We start from the raw sequence: 13,044 nt of genomic DNA, 5'->3' as shown, positions 1-13,044 counted from the left end.
CGTTTGCCCTTTTTTTTGCTTGCTATTTGCCTCGAGACCGTACACACCCATAGAGAACGAACAGAGGACGAAATAAAAGTACTTTCCTCTTTTGGGAACGAACGATAAGAAACACGAAAGGACAACAGGAAGGTTTTGACGAATATGGCCGGTGTCAAATGACTTGAGGTCGAGGACGAAGCACCATAGGGTGTAGGGTGTGTCACTCACCACTTGTACAATTTTCCGGGAGTTATGGCTCTTTATAAATGAATGTTTGGTTTATCAACAGAATTGAGAATTATAGATAAATTGGCCGCCGTAAAGAGATCCGAGTGCTGACGTTTCAAGCCGTAGCCCTTCGGCAGAGCGAATCCAAAAAATAGGTCTGCCGAAGGGCTAACGCTCAAAACGTCAGCATTCGAATCTCTCTACGGTGGCTAATTTGCCTTTAGTTATCAACTCTGTTGATAAACCAAACATTCGTCGTTTCTACTCCCCACCGATGCAGTACCATAGTTTCTTTAGAAACCAACTTCCTTATCCATTATGGCTCTTTATAGTCCGACAGCAAACTTAAGCGTTTGTAATTTTTAAATTACTAACGCTTAAGTTTGCTGTCGGACTATAAAGTGTGCTTCTGCGCATACATACATACATACATACATACATACATACATACATACATACATACATACATACATACATACATACATACATACATACATACATACATACATACATACATACATACATACATACATACATATTTTACTGGCTCGTTCCCACGGGGCTTTTCAGAGTCAATTTAACATTACATAACTAAGTACAAGACAATGATAAAAGAAGATAAAGCTAGTGGATTAACTAAAACAGTCATTGAGAAGTTTTTGCCTAAGTAAGCGCTTGAACACCGTCATGGTAGGGCTAAGTTTGAGCGAAGGCTGCAACTCATTCCACAGAGAGGTCGCTCGATATTGAAAGGTCCTTTGGCCGCTAGCAGTGCGGAAGAGTGGTATGTTCAAGAGTTGAGATCTTCTGACGAGCTTAGATGTCAAATACTCCGGAGCACATCTCGTCATGCACTTAAAAACCAGAACACCAAAACGAAAATAAAGTTGTTGCCTGATTGGTAGCCAGCGCAAATCTTTTAGCAAAGGAGTTATGTGATCGAATTTTTTAGCGCCGCACACAATGCGACAAGCGAAATTCTGTACTGCTTGGAACTTGTCCAGATTAGCTTGAGTAGTATTGCCCCAGACAGAAGAGCAATAGAATAATTTACTAAACACTAAGGCATTTATAATACTAATTAAGGCGCGCTTATCAAAAATATGCTTAACACAGTTAATTTGGCCTAACCGTGACATGCAAGAGGATACAGTGGAAACAATATGACAAGTCCAGTGTTACACCAAGGTCTCTTGCGGCCTTAACGGGCTCGAGTTCCTTCCCCAATAGAAATAGCCTAAAGTCGCTAACCTTAGCAGTCATTTGCCGGCTGCAGAATATCACTAGTTTTGTTTTATCTGGGTTGAGTAAAAGCTGATTATCAAAGCACCAATTCCGAATACCTATCAAGTCCTTATTCATGTTTGCTATTGCTTCGTGCTGATCTTGGAGTTGAAATGACGGGAGTAGTTTGGTATCGTCGACGTAACACTGCGATGAACAATTTTCTGGCACGGAAGGGAGGTCATTAACATAGATGTTAAAGAGTAATGGTCCAAGGATGCTCCCTTGTGGAACGCCAGAGCTAACAGGTAGTTTGGTCGACAAAGTTGTATTTATTCGCACAAATTGGTATCGTGAGGTCTGTACTCACCGATGTCCTGTAACTTAGCGAGAAGTATTTAATGGTCAATACTGTCGAAAGCTTTGCTTAGATCAAGAAGGACAACTGCAGTTAGTTTCTTTAGCATCTCGGAATTGCCCGACAAACTCTGATTTCTTATGGACTGGGGTTACTAATTGAAAGGTATTTTTGTGCGGTTTATGTCTACGCGGGAAAACATCTTGGTAAAGGTTACTAAATCTGTATTAGGAAGCACCATCCTACCCGAATTTTTGAAAAGTTGGCCCATGAAAACTTGGGCGCTTTTTTTGTGAAAAGACACGGAATCACAGGTTTCATGGCCCCCGGAAGGTTTAGGGACTAGATTCACGATGGCCTTCTTAGTTTAGATTCCGGTGCAGCCGTTGTTAGGATCGTCACGTAACGCTCCTTTCCATGGAACGAATAAACTGTTAACTTTATTCAACATGGAAGGAATCTCCAACTTATCAACAATGCCTCGAAATTTTCAAAAGTTAGTATTAGAATGTTACTGATTCCAATATAGCACAGCGAATCTTTTCTCTTTCAGTGCAAATAAACTGCTCGGTTTACAGGAGGATGGCAACATCACAAACGAAATCTGAAAACAGCAAATTCGTGAATTTCTCTTAATCAAGAACGGCATATTTCTTGCGCGAGTAGTTATTTTAACTTGATTCGACTCTTACCCCTGGGATAGGCCTGCTTGAAAGTGTTTTGTTCCGGGGGTTTCCCGAGGGTGGTAACAACAAGAATTGAACCCCGCATAAATGAGAGCTAATGAGAAGCGTTTTCTTGGGGTATTGTTCATTGTGCTCTACATGACGAATTGAAGTATGAGCGCTGAAGTGAAAGCTAATGAGCGACACAGAGCTTCTTTTAATTAGCGTGCAAGCAAGGGTCTCAGTGCGACATATATTTGGGGCGAGCGGAGAGCGAAGCGAACGGCGAGAAGATTGGAGAAGGGGTGCCCCAATCCTCTCGTAGTAAGCGCCACGGGCGCTCTCTGCCAAGGCGGTTAGACCCCAGATAGGATAGCTTGCTTGCAGGCTACTTTTAATTGATGTTTTGCCACTTTAAGAGGGCAAAAAGTATTTTGTAAATAGCATTTTTCTGATAACATAACCGTGGATAAATAACGTTGTTTGATTTGATTTTATTTTGAAAGGGTTATGCAAAAGAAGGTCCGCTGTTTTGTATGATTCATGGAAGGTAAATATTTTTTTCTCTTCTCAATCCCGTGTCTGTTCTCGTTCTTTCTCTCTGACGCCCGCATCAGAAAATTGATGACTCCTTGCCTAACACCAGCGTTTCTTCACTCGATCTGTTTGACTAAATGGAGCCTTGCCAGACCAGCTGCGCCTCCTGAGGCAAGCCACGAAAAAGCTTGCTTATAAGGGTTGAAACGAACCAGCGTCCTGGGGAAAATAAACTTTGAACTAAGTAATCAGTGTTCTAATAACAACTACTACAAAAGAAGGGGTTAATCGATATCCTTTTGACTTACAAGACTACATTATCACGATGGACTAAAACACAGCCAAAGAGGTGCGGTAGTAAAGTGGTGGGGAGGGGAGGGGGAGGGAGTCCTCACCAGTTTTCTACGGGGAGGTTCCGTCTCGAGGTCCAAACTCTCACCCTGTTATAAACCATTTTTGCAAGAAAAAGTAATCCCTTCCACATAGCTAAAGTAGAAATACTGCATAGTATTTCCTTGGGTCTGTTAAATAACCGTTCTACCCCAATGTAGTCTACCCTTCATCTCCTAAAATCCCTTCCCTTTAATATACCTCCAGCATGAATAAAAGGCACCCTTTTCGGGTTGGCTCGATGGCCAGCCACTTTACGAAAAATGAGCCGGCGCCCTCTCTTCGGGGCTTCCCCGAAAAGTCCATTTTAGGGAGTAACCTCCCCCCTAGCCTGCGTTATAGGGGAAAGGCGAAAAAAAAAAAAAGAGAAAAAAGGTAGGAAAGGGGAGGGTCCCCTCATTTCTCTCACTTTTCTCGCCCTCCCTCCCCCTCCCCGATTATGTCTGCAACGCAGGCTACCTCCCCCCACCCCTCCGTGTGTAGTGGGTAGTGGTTTAGACTCTGAGGGTCTGCAATTTGCGGATTGCCATGTTGTCAGTTAAGGCCGGTTTACATGGAAAGCGAGTAGCCTGCAGACCGGGCGTTATTTTTATTATTTTTCGCGTTTTTTTTTTTTTTTTTTTTTTTCAGGCGAGCTGAGGCAAGCGCGCACAATCTATCCGCAAAAAAGATCCGTTAAAAATGCACTGCATGGGAAAGAGGGACCCTTGGTATAGAGGGAAGGAGTGGTTGGTTATTTCAAGATTTTACGGTGGGTATAAACCATGTGGATAAAAAAAGGAATAATAATAAAAATGGCGCTTGCAACACAAATTACGACACAACATTTTTCTTTTACGCTTGCGGTAGCTGTGACAGGAGCACAAGTAACACATTACATTTTAAAAGTCACGCAATCTCCCTACCTTGTGTATTGCCTGGGGATTGTACAAACAGTCATACGGGACACTCTGCATGGAGTCTGGATTTAAAAGACGTTTCACATCTGGTATAGCATTTGCAAACTCAAGCTACAGAGACAAAAGAAGATCATGTGCACTGCTTAGCAACACACCATGACAGTTGTTATTATGGCTCCGCAGTAGAACTGAATATTGAGGTCAGTTCTTGCTGGTTTTGCGCCATGACCTCCCATGACCTCCAGGACCGCTTACCTCATTATAGTCTATTCTCTGGCCTGTCTCGTGCGAATGTATATGAATAGAGCAACAAAAGGAAGGCTGAGAATGATGTATTATTGGACGGACACAGGCATACTCGGAAAGATAAAATCCGACTGCTCCTATCTGGAGTCGAACCTAAGACCTTCCGATTACTAGTTCGGATGCTCTACCACTGAGGTTCAGGAGACTCGTGGGAGCTAAGGCCGTTCCGGGGGGGCACTTGACCCATGTTTGGGTATAGGGGTGCCGCTGGGGGCTTGAAAGCCTGACCCTGTTTAGGACGAAAATAACCTTAAATACCTATCCTGTGTAGGACAGCGCCCTCTATTTTAAGACCCTATTTAGGACAAAGGACAACATCTATCTCTTGCGTTACACAAGTGTTTATGTCACTGTCACTTACCGGACGTGATGTTCCAGGCATTGAAACGCGAATACCAATCACAACAGATAAAATGATACACTTCCTAGAAGCGATGGCGAAAAATCCCAAAATTTCGCATTAACAGCGGTGAACCTTAAGTGGAAACTCGATTGACGTGAAGCATTGTTCACTAAAATAAATACAGACTAACGTCTCTGATTTCGGACTGATTGCCAAATACAACAGTCTTGCAACCATACCCTGTCTAGGACGGATCCAGGGCAGACTGGCTTGAAATTATATACCCTGTTCAGGGCAGAGAGGCCAAAAACCATACCCTATCCAGCGGCACTTCCCCGTATAGCTCATATAGGGGAGTACCCCCCGCCCCCCGAGAGGCCGTTAAACAGGATTCATGGGACAAACATCCTGTATAGGACATACTGCTAGGATTGGAATGTCAATGTGTGGCATATGCGCAATGGAAATAAATAAAAGCAAGGCTGATTCCACCTGCAATGGAAATGACCTCATCTCTTATTTTATTGCTTTTAACTTCTATTGATGGCAGCAATTACCCTTCAAAATGATTTCGATTACGAGCTTACTTCTAATGAAAGACAAGAAACACGTTTCGACGGCACAAACTAGTCTAAACACCAACTGTTTGCTTGTTAGATTTTCTAAGAGTCCTTCCCTTCGTCTTTCTTTGACTAGTGAACAGGTCTAAGTGTTTTTCACGGTGATTCCTCATAACCCAGCTGGGATAAAAAATCGTGCTTTAAAAAAATTAAACCTGTAAACCACAAAAACTTCAAAATCGAACAACTTCAACTTCGAAAGTGTGTTTCATCAGATATCCAAACACTGCGCCTCGTTTTTTCAACCTTCTTCTCAGTGTTTGGGATATCTGATGAAACACGCTTTCGAGTATTTGATATGGCTTCTCAAATGATCAATATACCTGACATAACACGCTTTCTCGTATTTGATATATTACATGAGGGTCGTACAGGGGGGTCTCTTGCACGGTTCACAAACAGAAAAAATAGCAAATCACGGATCACAGAAACGAAAATTTCATTCTCTTCACGGGTCACGCAAAACCTTCAGGTCATCACATTCACGTTTCACGGAAAATAAAATCAGCTAATCACGCATCACGAAAATACCCGTGTACGACCCCTTACATGAAGAATCACACATAGATGAGTGACTTACAGTGTTAACATCATGAAAGACCAGTTTGTGTTGCTGAAGAATTTCTTGAGTGGATTGAGGAAGTGATTCCTTTTCCTTTCCAACAGAGGTTCCCAATTTCCTTTTCTTTATTGATTCACCTGTTTCCTCATCTTCGAGTGTCGTGGTGTCTTCCATTTCTTGGCTGGCATTTTCGTTACCAGGTTCTGATGCATCTTGGGGCTTTTCCAAACTTACCCTGTAAATGCCCTGTTGACGAACAAAGAAAACTCGTTTTAGTCAATAGACAATCGAATCTCTACATCAAGGTGACACAGGAAGGCGGCGCAGCCGAGTGATTTTAGGCGTAGACTCGTATTCTGGAGGCCCCAGTTTCGAGTCCCTTCTCAGAAAGTCATGTCCAATATCAATAGGCAAACTGATACGGTTTGAAAAAAAAAAAAAACAACAACAACAGCCTTACGATCCGTACGGAAAGACAATTGTCGGTCCGTATACGGACGGAAAATAGCACCTCATTTTAAAAGGGGACTTAGAATATTTCCACGTCATATGTGTCGAGCGAGGGGTTCAACGGTTTGACGATCCGTACAGTTTGTACAGATTGTAAAGACACTTTTCGGTACGTATACGGATGGAAAATTACATCACATTAAGGGGACTTGAATATCTCCATGTCTTATTTGACCGAGGGGTTTAAACGGTTTGACGATCCGTACAGTTTGTACAGATCATAAAGACACCTTTCGTTCCGTAAACGGATGGAAAATTATATCACATTAAGGGGACTTGAATATCTCCATGTCTTATTTGACCGAGGGGTTTAAACGGTTTGACGATCCGTACAGTTTGTACAGATCGTTTTATGGATACTGGTTATCTGCGCACTGTATAAATTGTCTAATATTCAGCCCGTCTGGCTGAACCACAAATTGAAAATGTCACTGCAGAGCAAACTCAATGACTATTTTAAACGAATATTTTGCACTGAGAGAAACACTAGACAAAGTTAATTTTAGTGCGAGGCTATTCGAGTGAGGCATAAAGTTTCTTAAGTTTGAACTTAAGTTACGGTTAAGCGTTAAATTTTGTTCTGTTAGTTTTAAACTGTATTATGCAGTCTTTGTATCGATAAAACATGTGTCCGTGACGTTTATTCTCAGACCCCGCTTAATACAGTCCCCCGGATAACACGGTAAAGGTAAAGGTTAAAAAGGTGACCCCCCGGGCAGAACCTCCCCGGTATGACACTTTGTCTAGTACCTCCGACTCTCCGACCGTCCCCTTCCCTCACCCACCCCCCCCCCCCCCTTCCCTTCACCCCACCATTCGGAATGTGAGATAATAAACAGATTGCCATATCAGTCTTAAAGGGACTATATCACCCCAGGCGCATGCGTGCGTTGATGAGAAGCGCTTTGAGAGGTGCTTTGAAATCGTTGGCCCAACAGTTTTCCAAATACCGTCTGATAGTTCAGGAAGCTGTTTTCATTTGTTTGAATCGCATTCATCTTCGGAAAGTTACGTAAATTTTTAATGTACAAACGTTCTTTACTAATTACAGAACCTGCTAATAAAGATATTTTTGAAAGCTTTTGCAATGGCGGAAAAGCAAAAATTTCTGAGCCGCTAATACAACAAATGAGATGGTAGATCCACAGAACGAACGATCACTGCCACAATACTGAGAAACAGGATTTATTCCAAGACTTAGTTTGGTGTTAATAAGATTCTAATAGAATAAAGGTAAGCTCCGAACCGAAGAAATTAACGCTTGTTTAACTGCACCATGGAGCATTTGGCCTGCAGCTGGTTTGTTCCGGCCGTGAGGTATTTGTCAGTTTATTTCCAAAAAACGCTTATGCCCGGAGGTCAGTGGGCGCTCTTGGAGCTAACTGGTGGATAATTTGCAGCACTTCCCCCCCCCCCCCCCCCCCAAACATCTCAAACACCTACAACTTTACTTAATTAACAAAAACGCAAAATCAAACAGTACAACCCCAATAGAATATTTCATCCTCAACCTCGTTCCCAGGGTCTCTCCTCTTCACGTCTCGCTCCCTTGGACGTGAAGAGAAGAGACCCTGGGAACGAGGTTGTTTCAGCCTTTGGTTGAATCGTTTTCGATGATTGATGCAGTCTCCTACCCAGACGTTCTTCGGTTCGTCGCGTCACGCAATCCTCCACAGACTCCCAGAGAAGACTGTGTGACTTAACACGCCAAAGAAAGCCTGCGTTGGAGGCTTTACTTGATAAAGTCAATTTAAATTCTTCACCAGAGAGATGACTGTTTCAACATTCGGCACTGTGTTCTTCCGAAAAATGCTTTTGGAATCAACGGAATCAAATATGTTGCTAGAATACGAGACCTCAATATATACTTGCGTTAATTACCCTCACTGTGGCTGTAGCGACACCTGTTTTCTTCCAAATGTTTATCTAATTCCCCAAACTTTCCGTGTCCAGAGGGACGGCTTTCGCTGTTTAGGTGAAGATACTCGTTTTCATCTTTGTTTTGTAAATCAAGAGACTATCGTGATGGCGCAAAAAGCAGCGAACAAAAAAGGAAGGGAAATCTTGGTTAAATTGAAACGTAATTTCTCTGCCAACCGGCTGCTGAGGGAACAGAGATGGCGCAGTGGTGAGAGCACTTGCCTCCCACTAATGTGACCCCGGTTCAATTCCCGAACTCGGCGTTATACGTGAGTTAAGTTTGTTGTTGGTTCTCGTCCTTGCTCCGAGAGGTTTTTCTCCGGCTACTCCGGTTTTCCCCTCTCCTCAAAAACCAACATTTCTAAATTCCAATTCGACTCGGAAAGTGTCCCCTATAAATGCTCTCTGTGCTAAATACATTGATACTTAAATAAAGTGATTTTACATAGACTGTTCACAGTCCCCTATTATTCCGTGTGATTGCCGAGATCATGTGCCTTGATGGTTGTCCCTGGAATGGATACTCCTAAACAAGGCTGGACACCCTATGGTGTTAACACAATCGATTCTTAATCCCGGTAGCCCTGACGTAGACGAGAACAGAGGCCCATTTGTTAGACAGAGAACTCAGAGAATAGAGCTCCATTTGGGCAGAGAACATCCGTTTTTTCAGGGTTTAGCACTGATCTTCACTATGGAGGCCTAAACACTTCTTAAAAAAACAGTGAGCTGTCATTTGTTGTCATGGTTAACTCTCTGAAATAAGTTAAAAATTACCATTTTCGTCAGCTAGCCCTCTTTGGTCTAGTGAATGTAGATAGGAGAAATGAAGCCAGGGGCGTAGCCAGCCATTTTGTCCATTTAAGCCCAAGTTGTACAGCGTAAGTCATATATATTAAACTTTCACGCGGCCATCGTCTAAAGTAAGAAAAGGTGTTTTATCCATGGAAAGAAAGAAAGAAAGGAAACTAGTTTTATCCATAACAGTCAACAATCTAATGCTGTAATTAATACAGATGCACAGCTGATTCCTTTCCTAGTGGGATTTTGGTATATTAAAAGGAAAATTTAAAATTAACAAAGACCGCCTGGTATGATCATGTGCATGACTATCACGGACTAACCATCACTCAAATGCAAGCCTTCTTGGTTTGCTCGCACAAAAGGCGCTGATGACTCTCTCGGGGGTCGGCAAATCGGCATCTTCCTGTATGCGTGCATAAGAGCCAGAGATGGTAGTCGCTCTGTCAGCATAGTGGACCGCACGTATGTTTTCACTCTTCTCGTGGTGCTAAATGATCTCTCTGGTGTAGCAGTGGACACTGGCATGGTGAGGAGAATGATCAGCACGGTAGGCAACATTCAGATAGAGATCTTCACTTGTGAAACTCAGTGTATCCTCCCGGTTGTTTGGACTCTCCCCCTCTGCAAGCGCCCATCTCGCGATACCTGATAATTGCTTGGACACCTCTGTGAATCCCTGCCATGTTTGCCGCCCCAACATAGCCCTGTGCGCGCATGCGGTCAATACCTATCCAGTCCATAGCCCTGCTGGGTCTCTAGAAACCTCTCGCGGTTAGCGCCTGTCCTGTTGTACTCTCAGCTTGTACAAACCCAAGGAACTCCTCCCGTACCCGCACCTTCTTGTTGTCCTCTCGTGTGTGCAACGCTCTTTATTTAGTTCTCTCGCTGATCGATCAATTGGAGTCATTGACAAGCATTTTGAATGATAAGCTTATGTCCGTTCTACTTTCTTTCTTACAATTACAGGCGCACGGCTGTCAAAGCCTCTGTAAGGCGGAAATCTACAGTCAACTAAACAGTTTCGTGCGCAAAACTATTTCAAAGTCAGTAACAGTTCTATCCTTTGTTTAGCTTTCAGCATTTTTTAATATCTAATATTAAAATCCATCATTAATTTATTTTTGCAAAATAAAACGTCGATATAGCGGGTATTCGCTATTGAATAGTAAGCAAAAGAAAATACGGCCTTTCGGCTGTTAAAAAAACTAATTACGAAAATTCTTTTCAAGCCCGTGCTTAATGGCTTAAAGGCTAGCTACACGCCTGACTGTACTAGATTACAAGCAGCTGTCCATATTTTTCTTAGGTAAAGTAAAACAACCAAATTAAACCACGCAAGCGCGCGCGAAAATTGCCCCCCGCGAGGGACGCGACGGCTTCTGTTCGTGCATCGCGTCCCCCTCGCGGGAAGCTGAATGATTTTCGCGCTAGCTCACGAGGCCGTCGCTCGCTTTAGTCCCTAAGAAAATTAAGGGAACTGCTCTTACTCGCAAACTGAACACTCAACCCACAGTCCTATCGAATGCAAGAATTGATTCAAGTTGACAAAATTCCAAAAAAAATCTAAAAAGAAGTTGCTGAAAAAATAAAAGATTACGAAAAATATGCCAAGCCGCACCATGCGGCTAGGCCTATTTATTTCATCTCATAAACGAACCAACTCAAGTTCTGGGCAAAATACGTTTGCTCCCAGTGGTGTAAACTAAGATATTTTTCAGTCTTTGTGTTATTTTTGGAGTTTTGAATGCAAAGCAAGTCCCGAGAGGCTCTCTTCTTTGGACATCTTGTCTCTGACGACTTGATTAAATCAGTGACTGGCTCAGCTTCAGCAGAACTGACGGGGAGAGTACAACCAACTGTAAGTAAGACCCTTATGTTTGGATATTTAGCCCCCTCAGAAAATTTTAGACACTCGATACGTTTTCCGACAGTGTTGAACGATCTTGAACATGTGAAGTTTCCGTTTTTCAAACGACCTGAGATCGAGATAATAATACCCTGCTAGCAGAGGTTTCTTTCTGGAAAGTCTTTCAGCATGTATGAAGTCGTCCGCGTGTCTTGTTTTTCGCGTAGTAAACAAGCCGACTACGTGAAATCTGAAAGAGACGCGAACGACTTCGTACATACTAAAAGATTTGTCAGAAAGAAACCTCTGCTAGCAGGGTAAGATAATAATCATTGCGATCTCAGTTTAGTTGTAAAAATTTTAGATACAAAAACTTTTTTAAATAATCATAATAATGATAAAAAGTCCGGTTTGAGGGTGGAGAGGGGGAGGGGTGGAACCTCCCAACCCTCCCACTGGGTTCGACCAATCGGCGCCTGGGTACTAGGCAGCTGCCAACAGTAAACTGATTCTGCGGTTTCTCGCTGAAAAGCCCAGAAAAACATGGCGGATTCACATGCTATGTTTTGTTTTGTTTTGTTTTTTTGCAGCTCTTCAGTTCCACGAGCAGAAAAAATATGACTTGTATGTTCTTTCTGGTTCAAAATTTAGTGCAGCTGATTTAGACAAAAGCTATGGATATTTTGGAGTAACTAGGGAATACCCCGCCACTCGAAAAGTGACCCTGGAACGTAAGGATACGCGGCTACGCAGATACAATGTGGTCAATAACCCCGTCTAAATACCATAAGGGCTACCCAGCTACGCGGCTACGCGGCTACGCAGCTACGTGGCTACGCAGCTACGCGGCTACGTGGCTACGCAGCAATGCGGCTACGCGGCTACGTGGCTACGCGGCTACGCGGCTACGCAGCTACGCAGCTACGCGGCTACGTGGCTACGCAGCTACGTGGCTACGCAGCTACGCGGCTACGTGGCTACGCAGCTACGTGGCTAGCCGCGTAGCCGCATAGCTGCGTAGCCACGTAGCTGCGTAGCCACGTAGCCGCGTAGCTGGGTAGCCCTTATGGTATTTAGACAGGGTTATTGACCACATTGTATCTGCGTAGCCGCGTATCCACACGTTCCAGGGTCACTTTTCGAGTGGCGGGGTATTCCCTAGTTACTCCTATTTTTGTGTACAGAATAAAGATGAACACCACACGGGGCAGTCTGTTGCGCAGTGGAATAAGCTAAAATAGTATACATTTTGACAAGTCGAGAACTACAAACAGGTTTGTTAAACGTGAACTAATATTTTTCATCTTGGTTCAGAAGAATGCTAACCGGGAATCACTTAAATTCTAAAATCATCGTTATTATAATATGTGATCGTGTTGCTCACCTCGATAATTGGAACGTTCTTCGATATTGACTTTCCCGTCTATAAACGTGGACTAAAATTGACAACTTGCAAGAATCATTTCGTTTTACAGCAGACCAAAGAAGTCCTCAGAGTTCTCGATCAGAGAACATTTATCGCGACGAACTTCAAACATCCAAGCGGCAATGTACTGTGAGTCGGAGACAATCCAAAGGAACAGTCTGTTGTTTACAAAACGGCCGGGTGCAGATCTTCGCTTCAGAAAAGCAAACATTGAACTGTTTCCCAAAGTGATAAGAGAAGATACTTCGCGTTGAAAACGTTCCCGCTCTTCTAAGTCAAATTACCAACGGTCAAGTTTATTTTCACAGGACAATTTTTGTAACGCGATCAGGAAGAGGTAATTCGAAACAGGTTCATGATATTTGGCCAATAAGATTAACCTTGTAGATAAAATTCCGACACGCACGTGTCACGGAATTCGGAG

Source organism: Pavona decussata, unplaced genomic scaffold, assembly GCF_977016875.1.
Source record: "Pavona decussata unplaced genomic scaffold, jaPavDecu1.1 SCAFFOLD_187, whole genome shotgun sequence".
NCBI lineage: Eukaryota > Metazoa > Cnidaria > Anthozoa > Scleractinia > Agariciidae > Pavona > Pavona decussata.
This window is presented reverse-complemented; position numbering follows the sequence as displayed.